The sequence below is a fragment of the Pristiophorus japonicus genome, chromosome 10 (genome assembly GCF_044704955.1).
Source record: "Pristiophorus japonicus isolate sPriJap1 chromosome 10, sPriJap1.hap1, whole genome shotgun sequence".
In the NCBI taxonomy this organism is placed as follows: domain Eukaryota; kingdom Metazoa; phylum Chordata; class Chondrichthyes; family Pristiophoridae; genus Pristiophorus; species Pristiophorus japonicus.
The window spans coordinates 204,573,850-204,589,245 of record NC_091986.1 but is presented as its reverse complement, the minus strand read 5'-3'; the positions used below and the strand labels follow the sequence as shown (position 1 = coordinate 204,589,245).

Below are 15,396 nucleotides of genomic sequence, written 5' to 3'. Positions count from 1 at the left end.
GTTGAACGACCCCCTCGACCGCCCGCTGCCTGGACCGGCTGATGGCACCCTTGGCCGTACCCAGGAGCAGTCCTACGAGGAGGCCTTCGGACCTACCCGCTCCCCTCCGCACAGGTGCCCAAAGATCAGGAGAGTGGGACTGAAGTGCAGCCAGAATTTCAGGAGCAGCCCCTTCAAATAATAAAACAGGGGCTGCAACCTTGTACATTCCATAAAAACATGGAACACGGACTCTTCCAGACCGCAGAAATTGCAGGCGGCCTGGGAGTCCGTGAACCGGCTTAAAAATTTGTTGCACGGCACTGCTCCGTGCACCACCCTCCAGGCCAAGTCCCCGATGAATAGTGGGAGGACCCCTGCGTAGAGTGCCCTCCATCGGGGACCCCCGCCTCCTCCGGACGGCAAGATGGTACGCCATGGCGTGTCCGGACGGCCGGCGAGGATGGCAAAGTTGAGAGTGTGCAGGAGCAGCCCGTACAGGAAACCCCTCCGCGCGGAAAAGCCTACTGCACCTGGTATTCCCAGGCAGTCTCCCATCCAAGTACTAACCAGGCCTGACTCTGCTTAGCTTCCGAGATCAGACGAGATCGGGCGTTTTCAGACTAGTGTGGCCTAAAGAACACCAGCTCCTTCGAGCCGGAAATGAACCAGCAACCCAAGGATGATCTTGCTGCATATTGCCACTACAGTCCTCCGCTCTACCAACTGAGCTATCGAAGGGAAGCTCCTTGTGCATGAATCCCAAAAAGTTAGTTTGCAGGTGCAGCAGGTAATCAGGAAGGCGAATGGAATGTTGGCCTTCATTGCGAGAGGGATGGAGTATAAAAGCAGGGAGGTCCTGCTGCAACTGTACAGGGTATTGGTGAGATCACACCTGGAGTACTGCGTGCAGTTTTGGTCACCTTACTTAAGGAAGAATATACTAGCTTTGGAGGGGGTACAGAGACGATTCACTCGGCTGATTCTGAAGATGAGAGGGTTACCTTATGATGATAGATTGAGTAGACTGGGTCTTTACTCGTTGGAGTTCAGAAGGATGAGGGATGATCTTATAGAAACATTTAAAATAATGAAAGGGATAGACAAGATAGAGGCAGAGAGGTTGTTTCCACTGGTCGGGGAGACTAGAACTAGGGGGCACAGCCTCAAAATACGCGGGAGCCAATTTAAAACCGAGTTGAGAAGGAATTTCTTCTCAGAGGGTCGTGAATCTGTGGAATTCTCTGCCCAAGGAAGCAGTTGTGGCTAGCTCATTGAATGTATTCAAATCACAGATAGATAGAATTTTAACCAATAAGGGAATTAAGGGTTATGGGGAGCGGGCGGGTAAGTGGAGCTGAGTCCACGGCCAGATCAGCCATGATCTTGTTGAATGGCGGAGCAGGCTCGAGGGGCTAGATGGCCTATTCCTGTTCCTAATTCTTATGTTCTTATGTTCTTATGTTAAGCGCTCTACTCAGAACTCCTACACAGCAAGCGAGCCTCAGGTGGGCAGAGGAAATGTTTCAAGGACACCCTCAAAGCCTCCTTAATAAAATGCAACATCCCCACCGACAGCTGGGAGTCTCTGGCCAAAGACCGCCCTAAGTGGAGGAAGAGCATTCGAGAGGGCGCTGAGCACCTCGAGTCTCATCGCCGAGAGCATGCAGAAAACAAGCGCAGGCAGCGGAAGGAGCGTGCGGCAAACCAGGCTCCCCACCTACCCTTTCCTTCAACCACTGTCTGTCCCACCTGTGACAGAGACTGTAGCTCTCGTATTGGACTGTTCAATCACCTGAGAACTCACCTTTAGAATGGAAGAAAGTCTTCCTCGATTTCGAGGGACTGCCTACGACGATGATGACCGGAATCCGCATTGCGACTCTGGGAGGAGCTCTTCAGCCACTGGGAGAAGGCGACTGAGGTGGATTCGTGCGATGACTTTCCCTGTGGCAGATAGCGGGGAAACTCCTCTGTAATTACCACAATCGGACTGGTCGCCTTTCTTGAAGGTGGTCACGAATACAGCGTCCGAAATCCCCGGCATGCTCTCCTCCTTCCAAATAAGGGAAATAAGTTGATGGATTCACGCCATAGTAGTTCTCGGTCATGCTTTAGTACTTCATCTGCTCCTGAGGCCTTGTTGTTCTTCAGTTATCGGATGGCCTTTTTAACCTCATGCTGGTCTGGGGTTGTGCTGAGATGGTGGCAGGTGGCATGCTGCGGGATGGAGTCGAGGACACTCACATCGACGACAGAGTCTCGGTTAAGGAGATCTTCAAATTGCTCCTTCCAGCGGGTACTGACTGCCTCTCTGCCCTTGTTGAGTACCTCTCCGTTCTTGGCTCTCAGTGTAGTAGGACCGTGGATGCTTGGGCCGTAGGGTCTTGACTGCGCTTAAGAATCCATGCAAGTCATGGTTGTCGGCTAGTTGCTGGATCCTCCTGTGCTTTTTCCACTTACCATCTGTTCTTTAGGTCATGAGTTTTATGTTGGACCTCGGCCTTCAGACGTCGATAGAGTTGCTTTCTTGCTCGCGAGTTGTGATGCTGTTTCCGGTTCAAGTATGCCTTTGTGTTTGCAGCTTATTAGCTCCTGGATCTCCTGGTCGTTCTCATCGAACCAGTTTCCTGGTGGAATGACCAAGCGTCTCATCACAGGTGCTAATTATGGAAGCCTTGAGGGAAGACCAGGCGCTGTGGATACTCTGCATCTCCAGTTCATTGGAAGTCGTCAGGTTGATTGTGAGGTGCTGGCTGAATAGGGCTCTCTTAGGTTCTTTGAGTGCTCCAGCGTTGATTTTCCTGCGGCAGCGTTTCTGTTGCCGCCACTATTTTGGGGATACAATGATGGAAATAACAGAGCGGATTAGTCAGTGGTCCGTCCAGCAGTCGTCAGCTCCTGTCCTGGCGCGGGTGATGCGGACGTCCTTGCAATCACGTAGTCTAGCAGATGCCAGTGCTTGGAGCGAAGGTGTTGCCATGAGGCCTTGTACTTGTCTCTCCGACGAAACAAGGTGCTGGCTATGATAAGACCATGTTCTAAGCATTTTGTCAGGAGTGGGGTACCTTTGGGAGTTGGTTTTCCCTACCCCCTCTCTGCCAATCACACCGCCCCAGAGATCTGTGGCCTTTCCAACTCTGGCGTTAAAAGTCGCCAAGGAGGATCAGTCTGTCGCCCGTTGCGACTCGGGACAGGGATTGAACAAGGCTGGAGTAGAATTCCTCTTTGGTCTCGTCTGTAGCTTCCAGGGTTGAAGCGTACGCACTGATGACCGTAGCGCACTGGTTCTGGGCTAGGGTGAACCGAAGGGTCATGAGGTATTCGTTTATCCCGCAAGAGGAGTCTCGAAGAAGCCCAACTAACTCATTTTTTATGGCGAAGCCTACCTCATGGAGGCGGTGTTTGTCTTCTGGTTTGCCTTTCCAGAAGGTGGCGTAACCACCACCTTGTTCCTTCAGCTGGCATTCCCCTGCCCGCCGAGTCTCACTTAGGGCGGCGATGTCTGTGTCAAATTGTCCTCACATTACAACAGTGTCTACATTCCAAAAGTACTTTATTGGCTGTAAAGCACTTTGAGACATCAGGTGGTCGTGAAAGGCGCTATATAAATGCAAGACTTTTATTTTATCATAATTTGGCAGATGGAGTATACTGTGGGAAAATGTGAGGTTATCCACTTTGGCAGAAATAATAAAAAAGCAAATTATAATTTAAATGGAGAAAAATTGCAAAGTGCTGCAGCACAGAGACACCTGGGGGGTCCTTGTGCATGAAACACAAAAATTAGTATGCAGGTACAGCAAGTAATCAGGAAGGCAAATGGAATGTTGGCCTTTATTGCAAGGGGGTATGGAGTATCAAAGCAGGGAAGTCCTGCTACAGCTGTACAGGGTGTTGGTGAGGCCACACCTGGAGTACTGTGTACAGTTTTGGTCTCCGTATTTAAGGAAGGATATACTTGCATTGGAGGCTGTTCAGAGAAGGTTCACTAGGTTGATTCCAGATATGAGGGGGTTGACTTATGAGGATAGATTGAGCCTATACACATTGGAGTTCAGAAGAATGAGAGATCATCTTATTGAAACTTATAAGATAATGAGGGGGCTCGACAAGGTGGATGCAGAAAGGATATTTCCACTCACAGGGGAAACTAAAACTAGGAGACATAGTCTTAGAATAAGGGGCTGCCCTTATTTCTTATATATACACACCTATATATATATACATATATATATATATATATATATATATATATATATACATAAGAACATAAGAATTAGGAACAGGAGTAGGCCATCTAGCCCCTCGAGCCTGCTCCGCCATTCAATAAGATCATGGCTGATCTGGTCGTGGACTCAGCTCCACTTACCCGCCCTCTCCCCGTAACCCTTAATTCCCTTATTGGTTAAAAATCTATCTATCTTTGACTTGAAAACATTCAATGAGCTAGCCTCAACTGCTTCCTTGGGCAGAGAATTCCACAGATTCACAACCCTCTGGGAGAAGAAATTCTTTCTCAACTCGGTTTTAAATTGGCTCCTCCGTATTTTGAGGCTGTGCCCCCTAGTTCTAGTCTCCCCTACCAATGGAAACAACCTCTCTGCCTCTATCTTGTCTATCCCTTTCATGATTTTAAATGTTTCTATAAGATCACCCCTTATCCTTCTGAACTCCAACGAGTAAAGACCCAGTCTACTCAATCTATCATCATAAGGTAACATCCTCATTTCTGGAATCAGCCTAGTGAATCGTCTCTGTACCCCTTCCAAAGCTAGTATATCCTTCCTTAAGTAAGGTGACCAAAACTGCACGCAGTACTCCAGGTGCGGCCTTACCAATACCTTATACAGTTGCAGCAAGACCTCCCTGCTTTTGTACTCCATCCCTCTCGCAATGAAGGCCAACATTCCATTTGCCTTCCTGATTACCTGCTGCACCTGCAAACTAACTTTTTGGGATTCGTGCACAAGGACCCTCAGGTCCCTCTGCACCACAGCATATTGTAATTTCTCCCCATTCAAATAATATTCCCTTTTACTGTTTTTTTTCCCCCAAGGTGGATGACCTCACTTTCCGACATTGTATTCCATCTGCCAAACCTTAAGCCCATTCGCTTAACCTATCCAAATCTCCTTGCAGCCTCGACACAACCCGTTTTCCCACTAATCTTAGTGTCATCTGCAAATTTTGTTGCACTACACTCTGTCCCCTCTTCTAGGTCATCTATGTATATTATAAACAGTTGTGGTCCCAGCACTGATCCCTGTGGCACACCACTAACCACTGATTTCCAACCGGAAAAGGACCCATTTATCCCGACTCTCTGCTTTCTGTTAGCCAGCCAATTCTCTATCCATGCTAATACATTTCCTCTGACTCTGCGTACCTTTATCTTCTGCAGTAACCTTTTGTGTGGCACCTTATCGAATGCCTTATATACATATATATATAATTTACATAACATGAATATAGTTAGACAAATCATTTATGTGTATGTATATACACACGGAGCATTTATATTATATTTGAATCATAGAATCACACACTACAGAAGGAGGCCATTAATTTACATACACACTCAGATACAATTAAAAAAGCTCAATTTCCATTGAGTAAAATCTGTCAAAAATGCTGCAGCTCAGACTTGCCCCCACCCCAACAGCTTAGATTTAAAGCTAATTTCTCCTACTTATCATTGTACCTTTACTTTTTTTGCCTCTCCTCATTCTTTCCCAAAATGAATGTATATAGACACAAGTTATAAACACACACACAATATATATATACACACAGGTTGACGCTCCCTTATACAGAACCCTTGGGACCTGGTCTATCCTGGATAAAGGATTTTTCCGGACGAGGGGTGGTCACATTAAATTGGATGGTACAGTTACTGAGCAAGGGGATATCGGGGCTGGCTGGCTTGGGGCTGGGAGTGCGACAGAGATCCTGGGTGGGGGAGGGAAGCAGTGGATCCCGGGGTCAGGCCTGCGATTGCAGGAGTCTGTAGAGAGGAAGGACTTCAATTTTTCATGTCGGAGTTCTGCGCATGCGCCACCCGGTGGCCGGGAATAGTTCTGGACGAGGGGTGGTTCCAGATTTGGGAGTTCTGGTTAAGGGAGGGTTATATATACGCACACACAGGCTCAATTCCCAACTGAAAAATGAATGTAATATATTATGTAAATAATATAAATAATGTATATAACATATGTTGTTGAATCATTATATACAAATCATTTATATGTGTATGCAAATATAGACAGAGCATTTATGTATTCTATCTCTATGCCACTAGAATCATACAGCACAGGTCATTCATTTATATATAGATACACTCAATACAATTTTAAAAGGCTCAATTTCCATTGAATTAAATCTATAGAAAATGCTGCAGCTCAGAGATTTGCCACCCCACAGTTCAAGTTACTTACAGCTAATTTTTCTCCCACTCCCTCACCTCACCTCCTTCCAAATCTTCTCCTCTTCCCTCCCCCTAAATCATCTCCTCTCCTTCTCCTCCCCTCCAATCCTCTCCTCCCCCCCCTCCAATTCTCACCTCGCCTCCAATCCTCTCTTCCCTCCCCTCCATTTTCTCCCATCCAATCTAATCCGCCCCGGCCTCCAATTCGATCCTCTCCTCCCCGCACCCCCCTTCTCTCCCATCCTCCTCTCCTCCAATTCTTTCTCCCCTCCAATCAACCATCCTCCTCTTCTCTCTCCCTGCTGCTTCTATTTGAAGCTTCGCCCCACCCCCCAGCAGCAGTGTGTATGCCCGCTCACTCACTCGTGTGTGTGTGTCCCTCACTCAATGTGTGTGTGTGTCCCTCACTCAATGTGTGTGTGTGTCCCTCACTCAATGTGTGTGTGTGTCCCTCACTCAATGTGTGTGTGTGTCCCTCACTCAATGTGTGTGTGTGTCCCTCACTCAATGTGTGTGTGTGTCCCTCACTCAATGTGTGTGTGTGTCCCTCACTCAATGTGTGTGTGTGTCCCTCACTCAATGTGTGTGTGTGTCCCTCACTCAATGTGTGTGTGTGTCCCTCACTCAATGTGTGTGTGTGTCCCTCACTCAATGTGTGTGTGTGTCCCTCACTCAATGTGTGTGTGTGTGTCCCTCACTCAATGTGTGTGTGTGTGTCCCTCACTCAATGTGTCCCTCACTCAATGTGTGTGTGTGTTTTGTGTCCCTCACTCAATGTGTCCCTCACTCAATGTGTGTGTGTGTCCGTGTCCCCCTCCCTCACTCAGTGTCTGTGAGAGAGTGTGTGTCCGTGTCCCCCTCCCTCACTGTGTGTGTATGTGTGTGAGTGTGCCAGTGTTCCCTCCCTCACTGTATCTGTGTGTGAGTGTGTGTGACCGTGTCCCCTCCCTCACTCACTGTCTCTGTGTGTGAGTGTGTGTGACCGTGTCCCCTCCCTCACTCACTGTCTCTGTGTGTGAGTGTGTGTGACCGTGTCCCCTCCCTCACTCACTGTCTCTGTGTGTGTACGTCCTCCCTCACTGTGTCCCTCTCCCTCACTCACTGTGTGTGTCCCTCACTGTGTGTGTGTGTGTGTGTGTCCCTCACTCAGTGTGTGTGTGTGTGTGTCTCACTCAGTGTGTGTGTGTGTGTGTGTCTCACTCAGTGTGTGTGTGTGTGTGTCTCACTCAGTGTGTGTGTGTGTGTGTCTCACTCAGTGTGTGTGTCCCTCACTCAGTGTGTGTGTGTGTCACTCACTCAGTGTGTCACTCCCCCTCCTCCCTCACTCAGTGTGTCACTCCCCCCCCTCACTCACTGTGTGTCACTCCCCCCCCAGTGTGTCACTTCCCCCCCCCTCCCTCACTCAGTGTGTCACTCTCCCCCCCCCTCCCTCACTCGTGTGTCACTCTCCCCCCCCCTCCCTCACTCGTGTGTCACTCTCCCCCCCCTCCCTCACTCGTGTGTCACTCTCCCCCCCCCTCCCTCACTCGTGTGTCACTCTCCCCCCCCCTCCCTCACTCGTGTGTCACTCTCCCCCCCCCTCCCTCACTCGTGTGTCACTCTCCCCCCCCTCCCTCCCTGTGTGTCACTCTCCCCTCCCTCCCTCACTGTCACCCCCTCCCTCCCTCACTGTGTGTCACTCCCCCCCTCCCCCCCTCACTGTGTGTCACTCCTCCCCCCCTCCCTCCCTCACTGTGTCACTCCCCCCCCCTCCCTCCCTCCCTCACTGTGTCACTCCCCCCCTCCCTCACTGTGTCACTCCCCCCCTCCCTCACTGTGTCACTCCCCCCCTCCCTCACTGTGTCACTCCCCCCCCCCTCCCTCCCTCACTGTGTCACTCCCCCCCCTCCTTCCGTGTGTCACTCCCCCCTCCCTCACTCACTGTGTCACTCCCCCCCCTCACTCTGTGTCACTCCCCCTCCTTTACTCACGGTGTCACTCCCCCCCTCCTTCACTCACTATGTGTCACTCCCCCCCCTCACTCACTGTGTGTCACTCCCTCCCCCTCACTCAGTGTGTGTCACTCTCCCCTCACTCACTGTCACTTCCCCCTCCTTCACTCACTGTGTCACTCCCCCCTCCTTCACTCACTGTGTCACTCCCCCCCCTCCTTCACTCACTGTGTGTCACTCCCCCCCCTCACTCACTGTGTGTCACTCCCCCCTCACTCACTCAGTGTGTGTCACTCCCCCCTCACTCACTCAGTGTGTGTCACTCCCCCCTCACTCACTCACTGTGTGTGTGTGTGTCACTCACTCACTGTGTGTGTGTGTGTCACTCACTCACTGTGTGTGTGTGTGTCACTCACTCACTGTGTGTGTGTGTGTCACTCACTCAGTGTGTGTGTGTGTCACTCACTCAGTGTGTGTGTGTGTCACTCACTCAGTGTGTGTGTGTGTGTCACTCACTCAGTGTGTGTGTGTGTCACTCACTCAGTGTGTGTGTGTGTCACTCACTGTGTGTGTGTGTGTCACTCACTGTGTGTGTGTGTGTGTGTGTGTGTGTGTGTGTGTGTGTGTGTGTCACTCACTCACTGTGTGTGTGTGTGTCACTCCCCCCTCACTCACTCACTGTGTGTTTGTGTGTGTGTGTCACTCCCCCCTCCCTCACTCACTGTGTGTGTGTGTGTGTGTGTGTCACTCCCCCCTCACTCACTCACTGTGTGTGTGTGTGTGTCACTCCCCCCTCACTCACTGTGTGTGTGTCACTCCCCCCTCACTCACTGTGTGTGTCACTCCCCCCTCACTCACTCACTGTGCGTGTGTCACTCCCCCCTCACTCACTCACTGTGTGTGTCACTCCCCCCTCACTCACTCAGTGTGTGTGTCACTCCCCCCTCACTCACTCACTGTGTGTCACTCCCCCCTCACTCACTCAGTGTGTGTCACTCCCCCTCACTCACTCACTGTGTGTGTCACTCCCCCCTCACTCACTGTGTGTGTCACTCCCCCCTCACTCACTCACTCACTGTGCGTGTGTCACTCCCCCCTCACTCACTCACTGTGTGTCACTCCCCCCTCACTCACTCAGTGTGTCACTCCCCCCTCACTCACTCAGTGTGTCACTCCCCCCTCACTCACTCACTGTGTGTGTCACTCCCCCCTCACTCACTGTGTGTGTCACTCACCCCTCACTCACTGTGTGTGTGTGTGTCACTCCCCCCTCACTCACTCACTGTGTGTGTCACTCCCCCCTCACTCACTCAGTGTGTGTCACTCCCCCCTCACTCACTCACTGTGCGTGTGTCACTCCCCCCTCACTCACTCACTGTGTGTGTCACTCCCCCCTCACTCACTGTGTGTGTCACTCCCCCCTCACTCACTCACTGTGTGTGTCACTCCCCCCTCACTCACTCACTGTGTGTGTCACTCCCCCCTCACTCACTCACTCACTGTGTGTGTCACTCCCCCCTCACTCACTCAGTGTGTGTCACTCCCCCCTCACTCACTCACTCACTGTGTGTGTCACTCCCCCCTCACTCACTGTGTGTGTCACTCCCCCCTCACTCACTCACTCACTGTGTGTGTGTCACTCCCCCCTCACCTCACTCACTGTGTGTCACTCCCCCCTCACTCACTCACTCACTGTGTGTGTGTCACTCCCCCCTCACTCACTCACTGTGTGTGTCACTCACTGTGTGTGTCACTCACTGTGACCTGGAGCCGCGGCCGTTGCCCGGACACTGTGAGGCGCGCGGCCTCCCGACACCAGCTTCCCGCGCCACTCCGCTCAAGAAGGACCCCACAACCCACACAGGCTAAAGCGCCGGACACCCGTCACCACCCAGATCAATCAGTTAGCAGCACCTTGCTTCAGTCAGTTGATATACATGTATTTGTGTATATATACTGTCGGGTTCTTTTCACTTGCTTACTCGGACGGCCCGCCTGCTTGTCCTCTTTAATTAGCAGGAAATATCGCACGACAGCTAAAATATCCCGGGGCTTCTCCTTTCTCCCTGCCTCACAAAGGGCGCGCATGCGTAGCAATGTCTGATGGCACGTGGTGGCCATCTTTGTGAAGGGCAAAGCGGGAGCCGAGCGGGGGCCGGAAACAGCCGAACATATCCGAAGGTGCCCGACAATTGCCGATCATTGCCGAGCGCTGCCACTCATGCCATTGGGCTTGGGCAGGCTGGAGTTCAATGGAACTACGGTTACAAAAGTATTTTCCATTACTCAGCACTGGTATCTCTCAACAGCAAAGAAAACATATCCTTGAAACAAAATAGCAATGCCCCGGTCAATGCTGACGAAATGTTATTAATTTAACCTTTTCCACAATTCAATTATAATTATATTATAATTATTTCCACCAACAACAACTTGTATTTATATAGCGCCTTTAGCATAGTAAAACATCCCAAGGCGCTTCACAGGAGTCTTTTATTTAAGACAAGACAAATAAATTTGACGCCGAGCCACATAAGAAGAAATTACGGCAGATGACCAAAAGCCTGGTCAACGAGGTAGGTTTTAAAGAGCGTCCTCAAGGAAGAAAGCGAGGTAGAGAGGCAGCAAGTTTAGGCAGGGAGTTCCAGAGCTTGGGGCCCAGGCAGCTGAAGGTACGGCCACCGATGGTTGAGCAATTATAATCAGGAATGCGCAAGGGGGCAGAATTTGAGGAGCGCAGACATCTCGGGGCGTCGTGAGGGTGAAGGAGATTGCAGAGATAGGGAGGGGCGAGGCCATGGAGGGATTTATAAACAAGGATGAGAAACCAATGTCAAGGGAACGGTAGCATAGTGGTTATTTTATCGGACCTCTAATCCAGAGACCCGATCTAATGATCCGAACACAAGAGTTCAAATGCCATCACAGTAGCTGGGGAATTTAAATTCAGTTAAATAAATCAGAAACAATAATAAGCGAGTATCAAATAATGGTGAACATTTAACTACCGGATTGTCGTTAAAAACCCATCTGGTTCACGTGTCCTTTAGGGAAGGAAATCTGTCATCCTTACCCGGTCTGGCCTATAATGTAAAGACATGTGAAGTTATCCACTTTGATAGGAAAAATAGAAAAGCAGAGTATTTTTTAAATGTTGAATGATTGGGAAATGTTGGTGTTCAGAGGGACCTGGGTGTCCTTGAACACAAATCATTGAAAGTTAACATGCAGGTACAGCAAGCAATTAAGAAAGCAAATGGTATGTTGGCCTTTATTACAAGAGGATTTGAGTATATGAGTAAAGACGTCTTACTGCAATTATATAGGACCCTGGTGAGACCGCACCTGGAGTATTGTGCACAGTTTTGGTCATCTTGCCTAAGGAAGGATACACTTCCCATTGAGGGAGTACAATGAAGGTTCACCAGACTGATTCCTGGGATGGGGGGATTATCCTATGAGGAGAAATTGAGCAGACTGGGCCAATATTCTCTAGAGTTTAGAAGAATGAGAGGTGATCTGATTGAAACATAAAATACTTACAGGGCTTGACAGTGGATGCAGGGAGGATGTTTCCAGTGGATGGAGAGTCTAGAACCAAGGGTCACAGTCTCAGAATAAGGGGTCGGCCATTTAGGACTGAGATGAGGAAAAATTTCTTCACTCAGAGGATGGTGAATCTTTGGAATTTTCTACCCCAGAGGGCTGGGGAGGCTCAGTTTTTGAGTATATTCAAGACAGAGATCGATAGATTTTTGGATATTAAGTGAAGCAAAGGATATGGGGATAGTGCAGGAAAGTGGAGTTGAGGTAGAAGATCAGTCATGATCTCATTGAATGGTAGAGCATGTTCAAGTGGCCGAATGGCTACTCCTGCTCCTAATTCTTATGTCCTAATGTTCTTATATGTGACTTCAAACCAACAGCAATGTGGTTGACTCTTAGCTGCCCTCTGAAATGGCCTAACAAGCCACTCAATTGTCAACAAGGTAGCTCACCACTACCTTTTCAAGGGCAATTAATGCTGGCCTCGCCACTGAAGCTCCCAGTGATGCCCACATACCGTGAATTAATTTTTAAAAAACTTGCATTTATATAGCACCTTTAACATAGTAATACGTCCCAAGGTGCTTCACAGAAGCATTAGCAGACAAAATTTGACACCGAGCCACATGAGGAGATGTTCAGACAGGTGACCAGAAGCTTGATGAAAAAGATAGGTTTTAAGGAACGTCTTAAAGGAGGAAACAGAGGTGGAAAGGTTTAGGCAGGGAGTTCCAGAGCTTGGCAACAGAAGGCATGGCCATCAATGGTGGAACGATTATAATTAGGGATGCTCAGAGAGGAAGAATATGGCTGTCAAGCTGCAAAATCAGTGTTTTTTATCATATTAAATTGCTCTCTTTCTCAACAGTTTTTTTTTTGCTTGGTTCCTTTCAGAAAATGCATTTGCTGCATTTCAGCTCAGAATGCCGGCAATATAAGAACATAAGAAATAGGAGCAGGAGTAGGCCATATGGCCCCTCGATCCTGATCCGCTATTCAATAAGATCATGGCTGATCTGATCATGGACTCAGGTCCACTTCCCTGCCCACTCCCCATAACCCCTTATCCCCTTATCGTTTAAGAAACTGTCTATTTCTGTTTTAAATGTATTCAATGTCCCAGCCTTCACAGCTCTCTAAGGCAGCGAATTCTACAGATTTACAACCCACTGAGAGAAGAAATTTCTCCTCATCTCTGTTTTAAATGGGCGGCCCCTTATTCTAAGATCATGCCCTCTAGTTCAAGTCTCCTCCATCAGTGGAAACATCCTCTCTGCATCCACCTTGTCAAGCCCCCTCATAATCGTATACATTTCGATAAGATCACCTCTCATTCTTCTGAATTCCAATGAATAGAGGCCCAACCTACTCAACCTTTCCTCATCGGTCAACCCTCTCATCTCTGGAATCAACCTAGTGAACCTTCTCTGAACTGCCTCCAAAACAAGGCCCTTTTGTAAATATGAAAACCAAAATTGCACGCACCAATACCTTATATAGCTGTCGTAAGACTTTCTTGCTTTTATACTACATCCCCTTTGCAATAAAGACCAAAATAACATTGGTCTTCCTGATCATTTGCTGTACCTGCATACTATCTGTTATGTATGTAAACATTGTAACCGTGTAAGACTTGCCACCAGAGGGCGCAAGGCCCAAGGGTCACCTGCACACCTCGTGCAAGGGAGTATGAAAGGTCGTCTGCCATGCTGCTTAGGCACTCTGGAGTTGTATTAAAGAGACTAAGGTCTCATCAGTTTTAGCTCACAGTACTCAGTCTTGTGGAGTTCTTCCATACTTAACAATTGGCGACAAGTAACAGATTACGAACTTTCATGCGGTCATGGCTGCCGTTGGTATTTTAGAGAGATTTGTAGAGGGTGATGATTGGGAAGCCTTCGTTGAACATCTCAACCAGTATTTCGTGGCCAATGAGCTGGATGGCGATGATAAAGTGATCAAGCGCAGGGCAATTCTCCTCACCGTGTGTGGGTCCATAAAATACGGCCTCATCAAGACTCTGCCAGCACCGGAGAAACCAATGGAGAAGACATATACAGAGTTGTGTACGCTGGTTCAGGAACACCTCAAGCCGAAGGAGAGCATCTTAATGGCCAGGTATCGCTTCTACACGCACCATCGCTCCGACGGCCAGGACGTGGCGAGTTATGTCGCCAACCTGAGACACCTTGCGGGAGCTTGCGAATTTGCTGGATTTTTGGGGCAAATGTTGTGGTACTTTTTTGTGCTTGGCATTGGCCACGAGGTCATTCTTCGTAAGCTGCTGTCCGCCGAATCCGTAGACCAGAGCAAGGCCATCTCGATAGCCCAGGCATTCATATCCACGAGCGATAATACCAGATAGATATCTTCCCAGCATCGAAGCTCACCGGCAAGTACTGTGCATAAAATAACATCGCTAGCAGGCAGAACTGCATATGGCAGGGCCTATACATCTGCAACTGCAAGACCTAGGATGACTCAGAGTCCAGCATTGGGCGAGAAAGCAAATCCATTAGCACCATGTTGGCACTGCGGGGGTAATCATCGAGCCCATCAATGTCGATTCCAGCACTACGTGTGCAAAGGCTGCGAAATAATGGGGCACCTCCAGCGAATAGAAACATAGAAACATAGAAAATAGGTGCAGGAGTAGGCCATTCGGCCCTTCTAGCCTGCACCGCCATTCAATGAGTTCATGGCTGAACATGCAACTTCAGTACCCCATTCCTGCTTTCTCACCATACCCCTTGATTCCCCTAGTAGTAAGGACTTCATCTAATTCCTTTTTGAATATATTTAGTGAATTGGCCTCAACAACTTTCTGTGGTAGAGAATTCCACAGGTTCACCACTCTCTGGGTGAAGAAATTCCTCCTCATCTCGGTCCTAAATGGCTTCCCCCTTATCCTTAGACTGTGTCCCTTGGTTCTGGACTTCCCCAACATTGGGAACATTCTTCCTGCAGGTGCTGCGACTCACCACGTGGCAGAGTCGGCAGAGGATGATCGATCCGGCGTGGATCATGCAAAACAAACAAGAGAGGCAACTCAACCCAAGGAAGGGGTACACACCTTCACCAACAAGAGCCCTCCTATTATGCTGAAAGTCAAATTGAGAGGTATTCCGGTATCAAAGGATTGGTCACGGGGCAAGTCAGTCAATTATGAACCAGAAGGCTTTTGAGAAACTGTGGGGCAACAAGGCACAACGGCCCAAACTGAGCCCGATTCAGACAAAGCTGCACACCTACATCAAAGAGCTCATACCAGTCATTGGCAGTATGGCAATTAAGATATCAGACGATGGAGCTATGCATGATTTATCACTGTGGATTGTACCAGGTGATGGCCCAACGCCATTCGGCAGAAGTTGGCAAGGAAAGATTCGATGGAACTGGGACAACATCAAAGTACTATCTTCAGTGGATGATGCCTCGTGCGCCCAAGTGCTGCGCAAGTTTCCGTCGCTATTTGAACCAGGCATCGGCAACTGCACTGGCGCCAAGGTACAG

The 15,396-nt window shown here is 49.2% G+C and overlaps 1 protein-coding gene, 1 non-coding gene and 1 pseudogene across 8 annotated transcripts in view; all 3 read right to left on the bottom strand.

The window, feature by feature from the left end:
• The window catches only part of LOC139275273 (A-kinase anchor protein 17A-like), a 60,327-nt gene extending 50,160 nt beyond the window's left edge, over nt 1-10,167 (bottom strand). For 2 of the 7 annotated variants that reach the window (XM_070892515.1, XM_070892518.1), the window contains exon 1: nt 10,080-10,150. The gene's annotated coding sequence lies outside the window, so the exon portion shown is untranslated. Of the gene's footprint in view, nt 1-9,556; nt 9,572-10,075 lie in introns of those variants that run through there. The other 5 variants (XM_070892517.1, XM_070892520.1, XM_070892519.1 and 2 more) reach the window with 5 other exon arrangements.
• LOC139275450 (5S ribosomal RNA) lies at nt 501-619 on the bottom strand (annotated as a pseudogene).
• trnay-gua (transfer RNA tyrosine (anticodon GUA)) lies at nt 628-720 on the bottom strand. Its single transcript has 2 exons — nt 684-720; nt 628-663 (listed from the first exon to the last, which is right to left on the bottom strand). It is a non-coding gene; the product is annotated as a tRNA-Tyr (tRNA).
• Nucleotides 10,168-15,396: the final 5,229 nt, after the last annotated feature.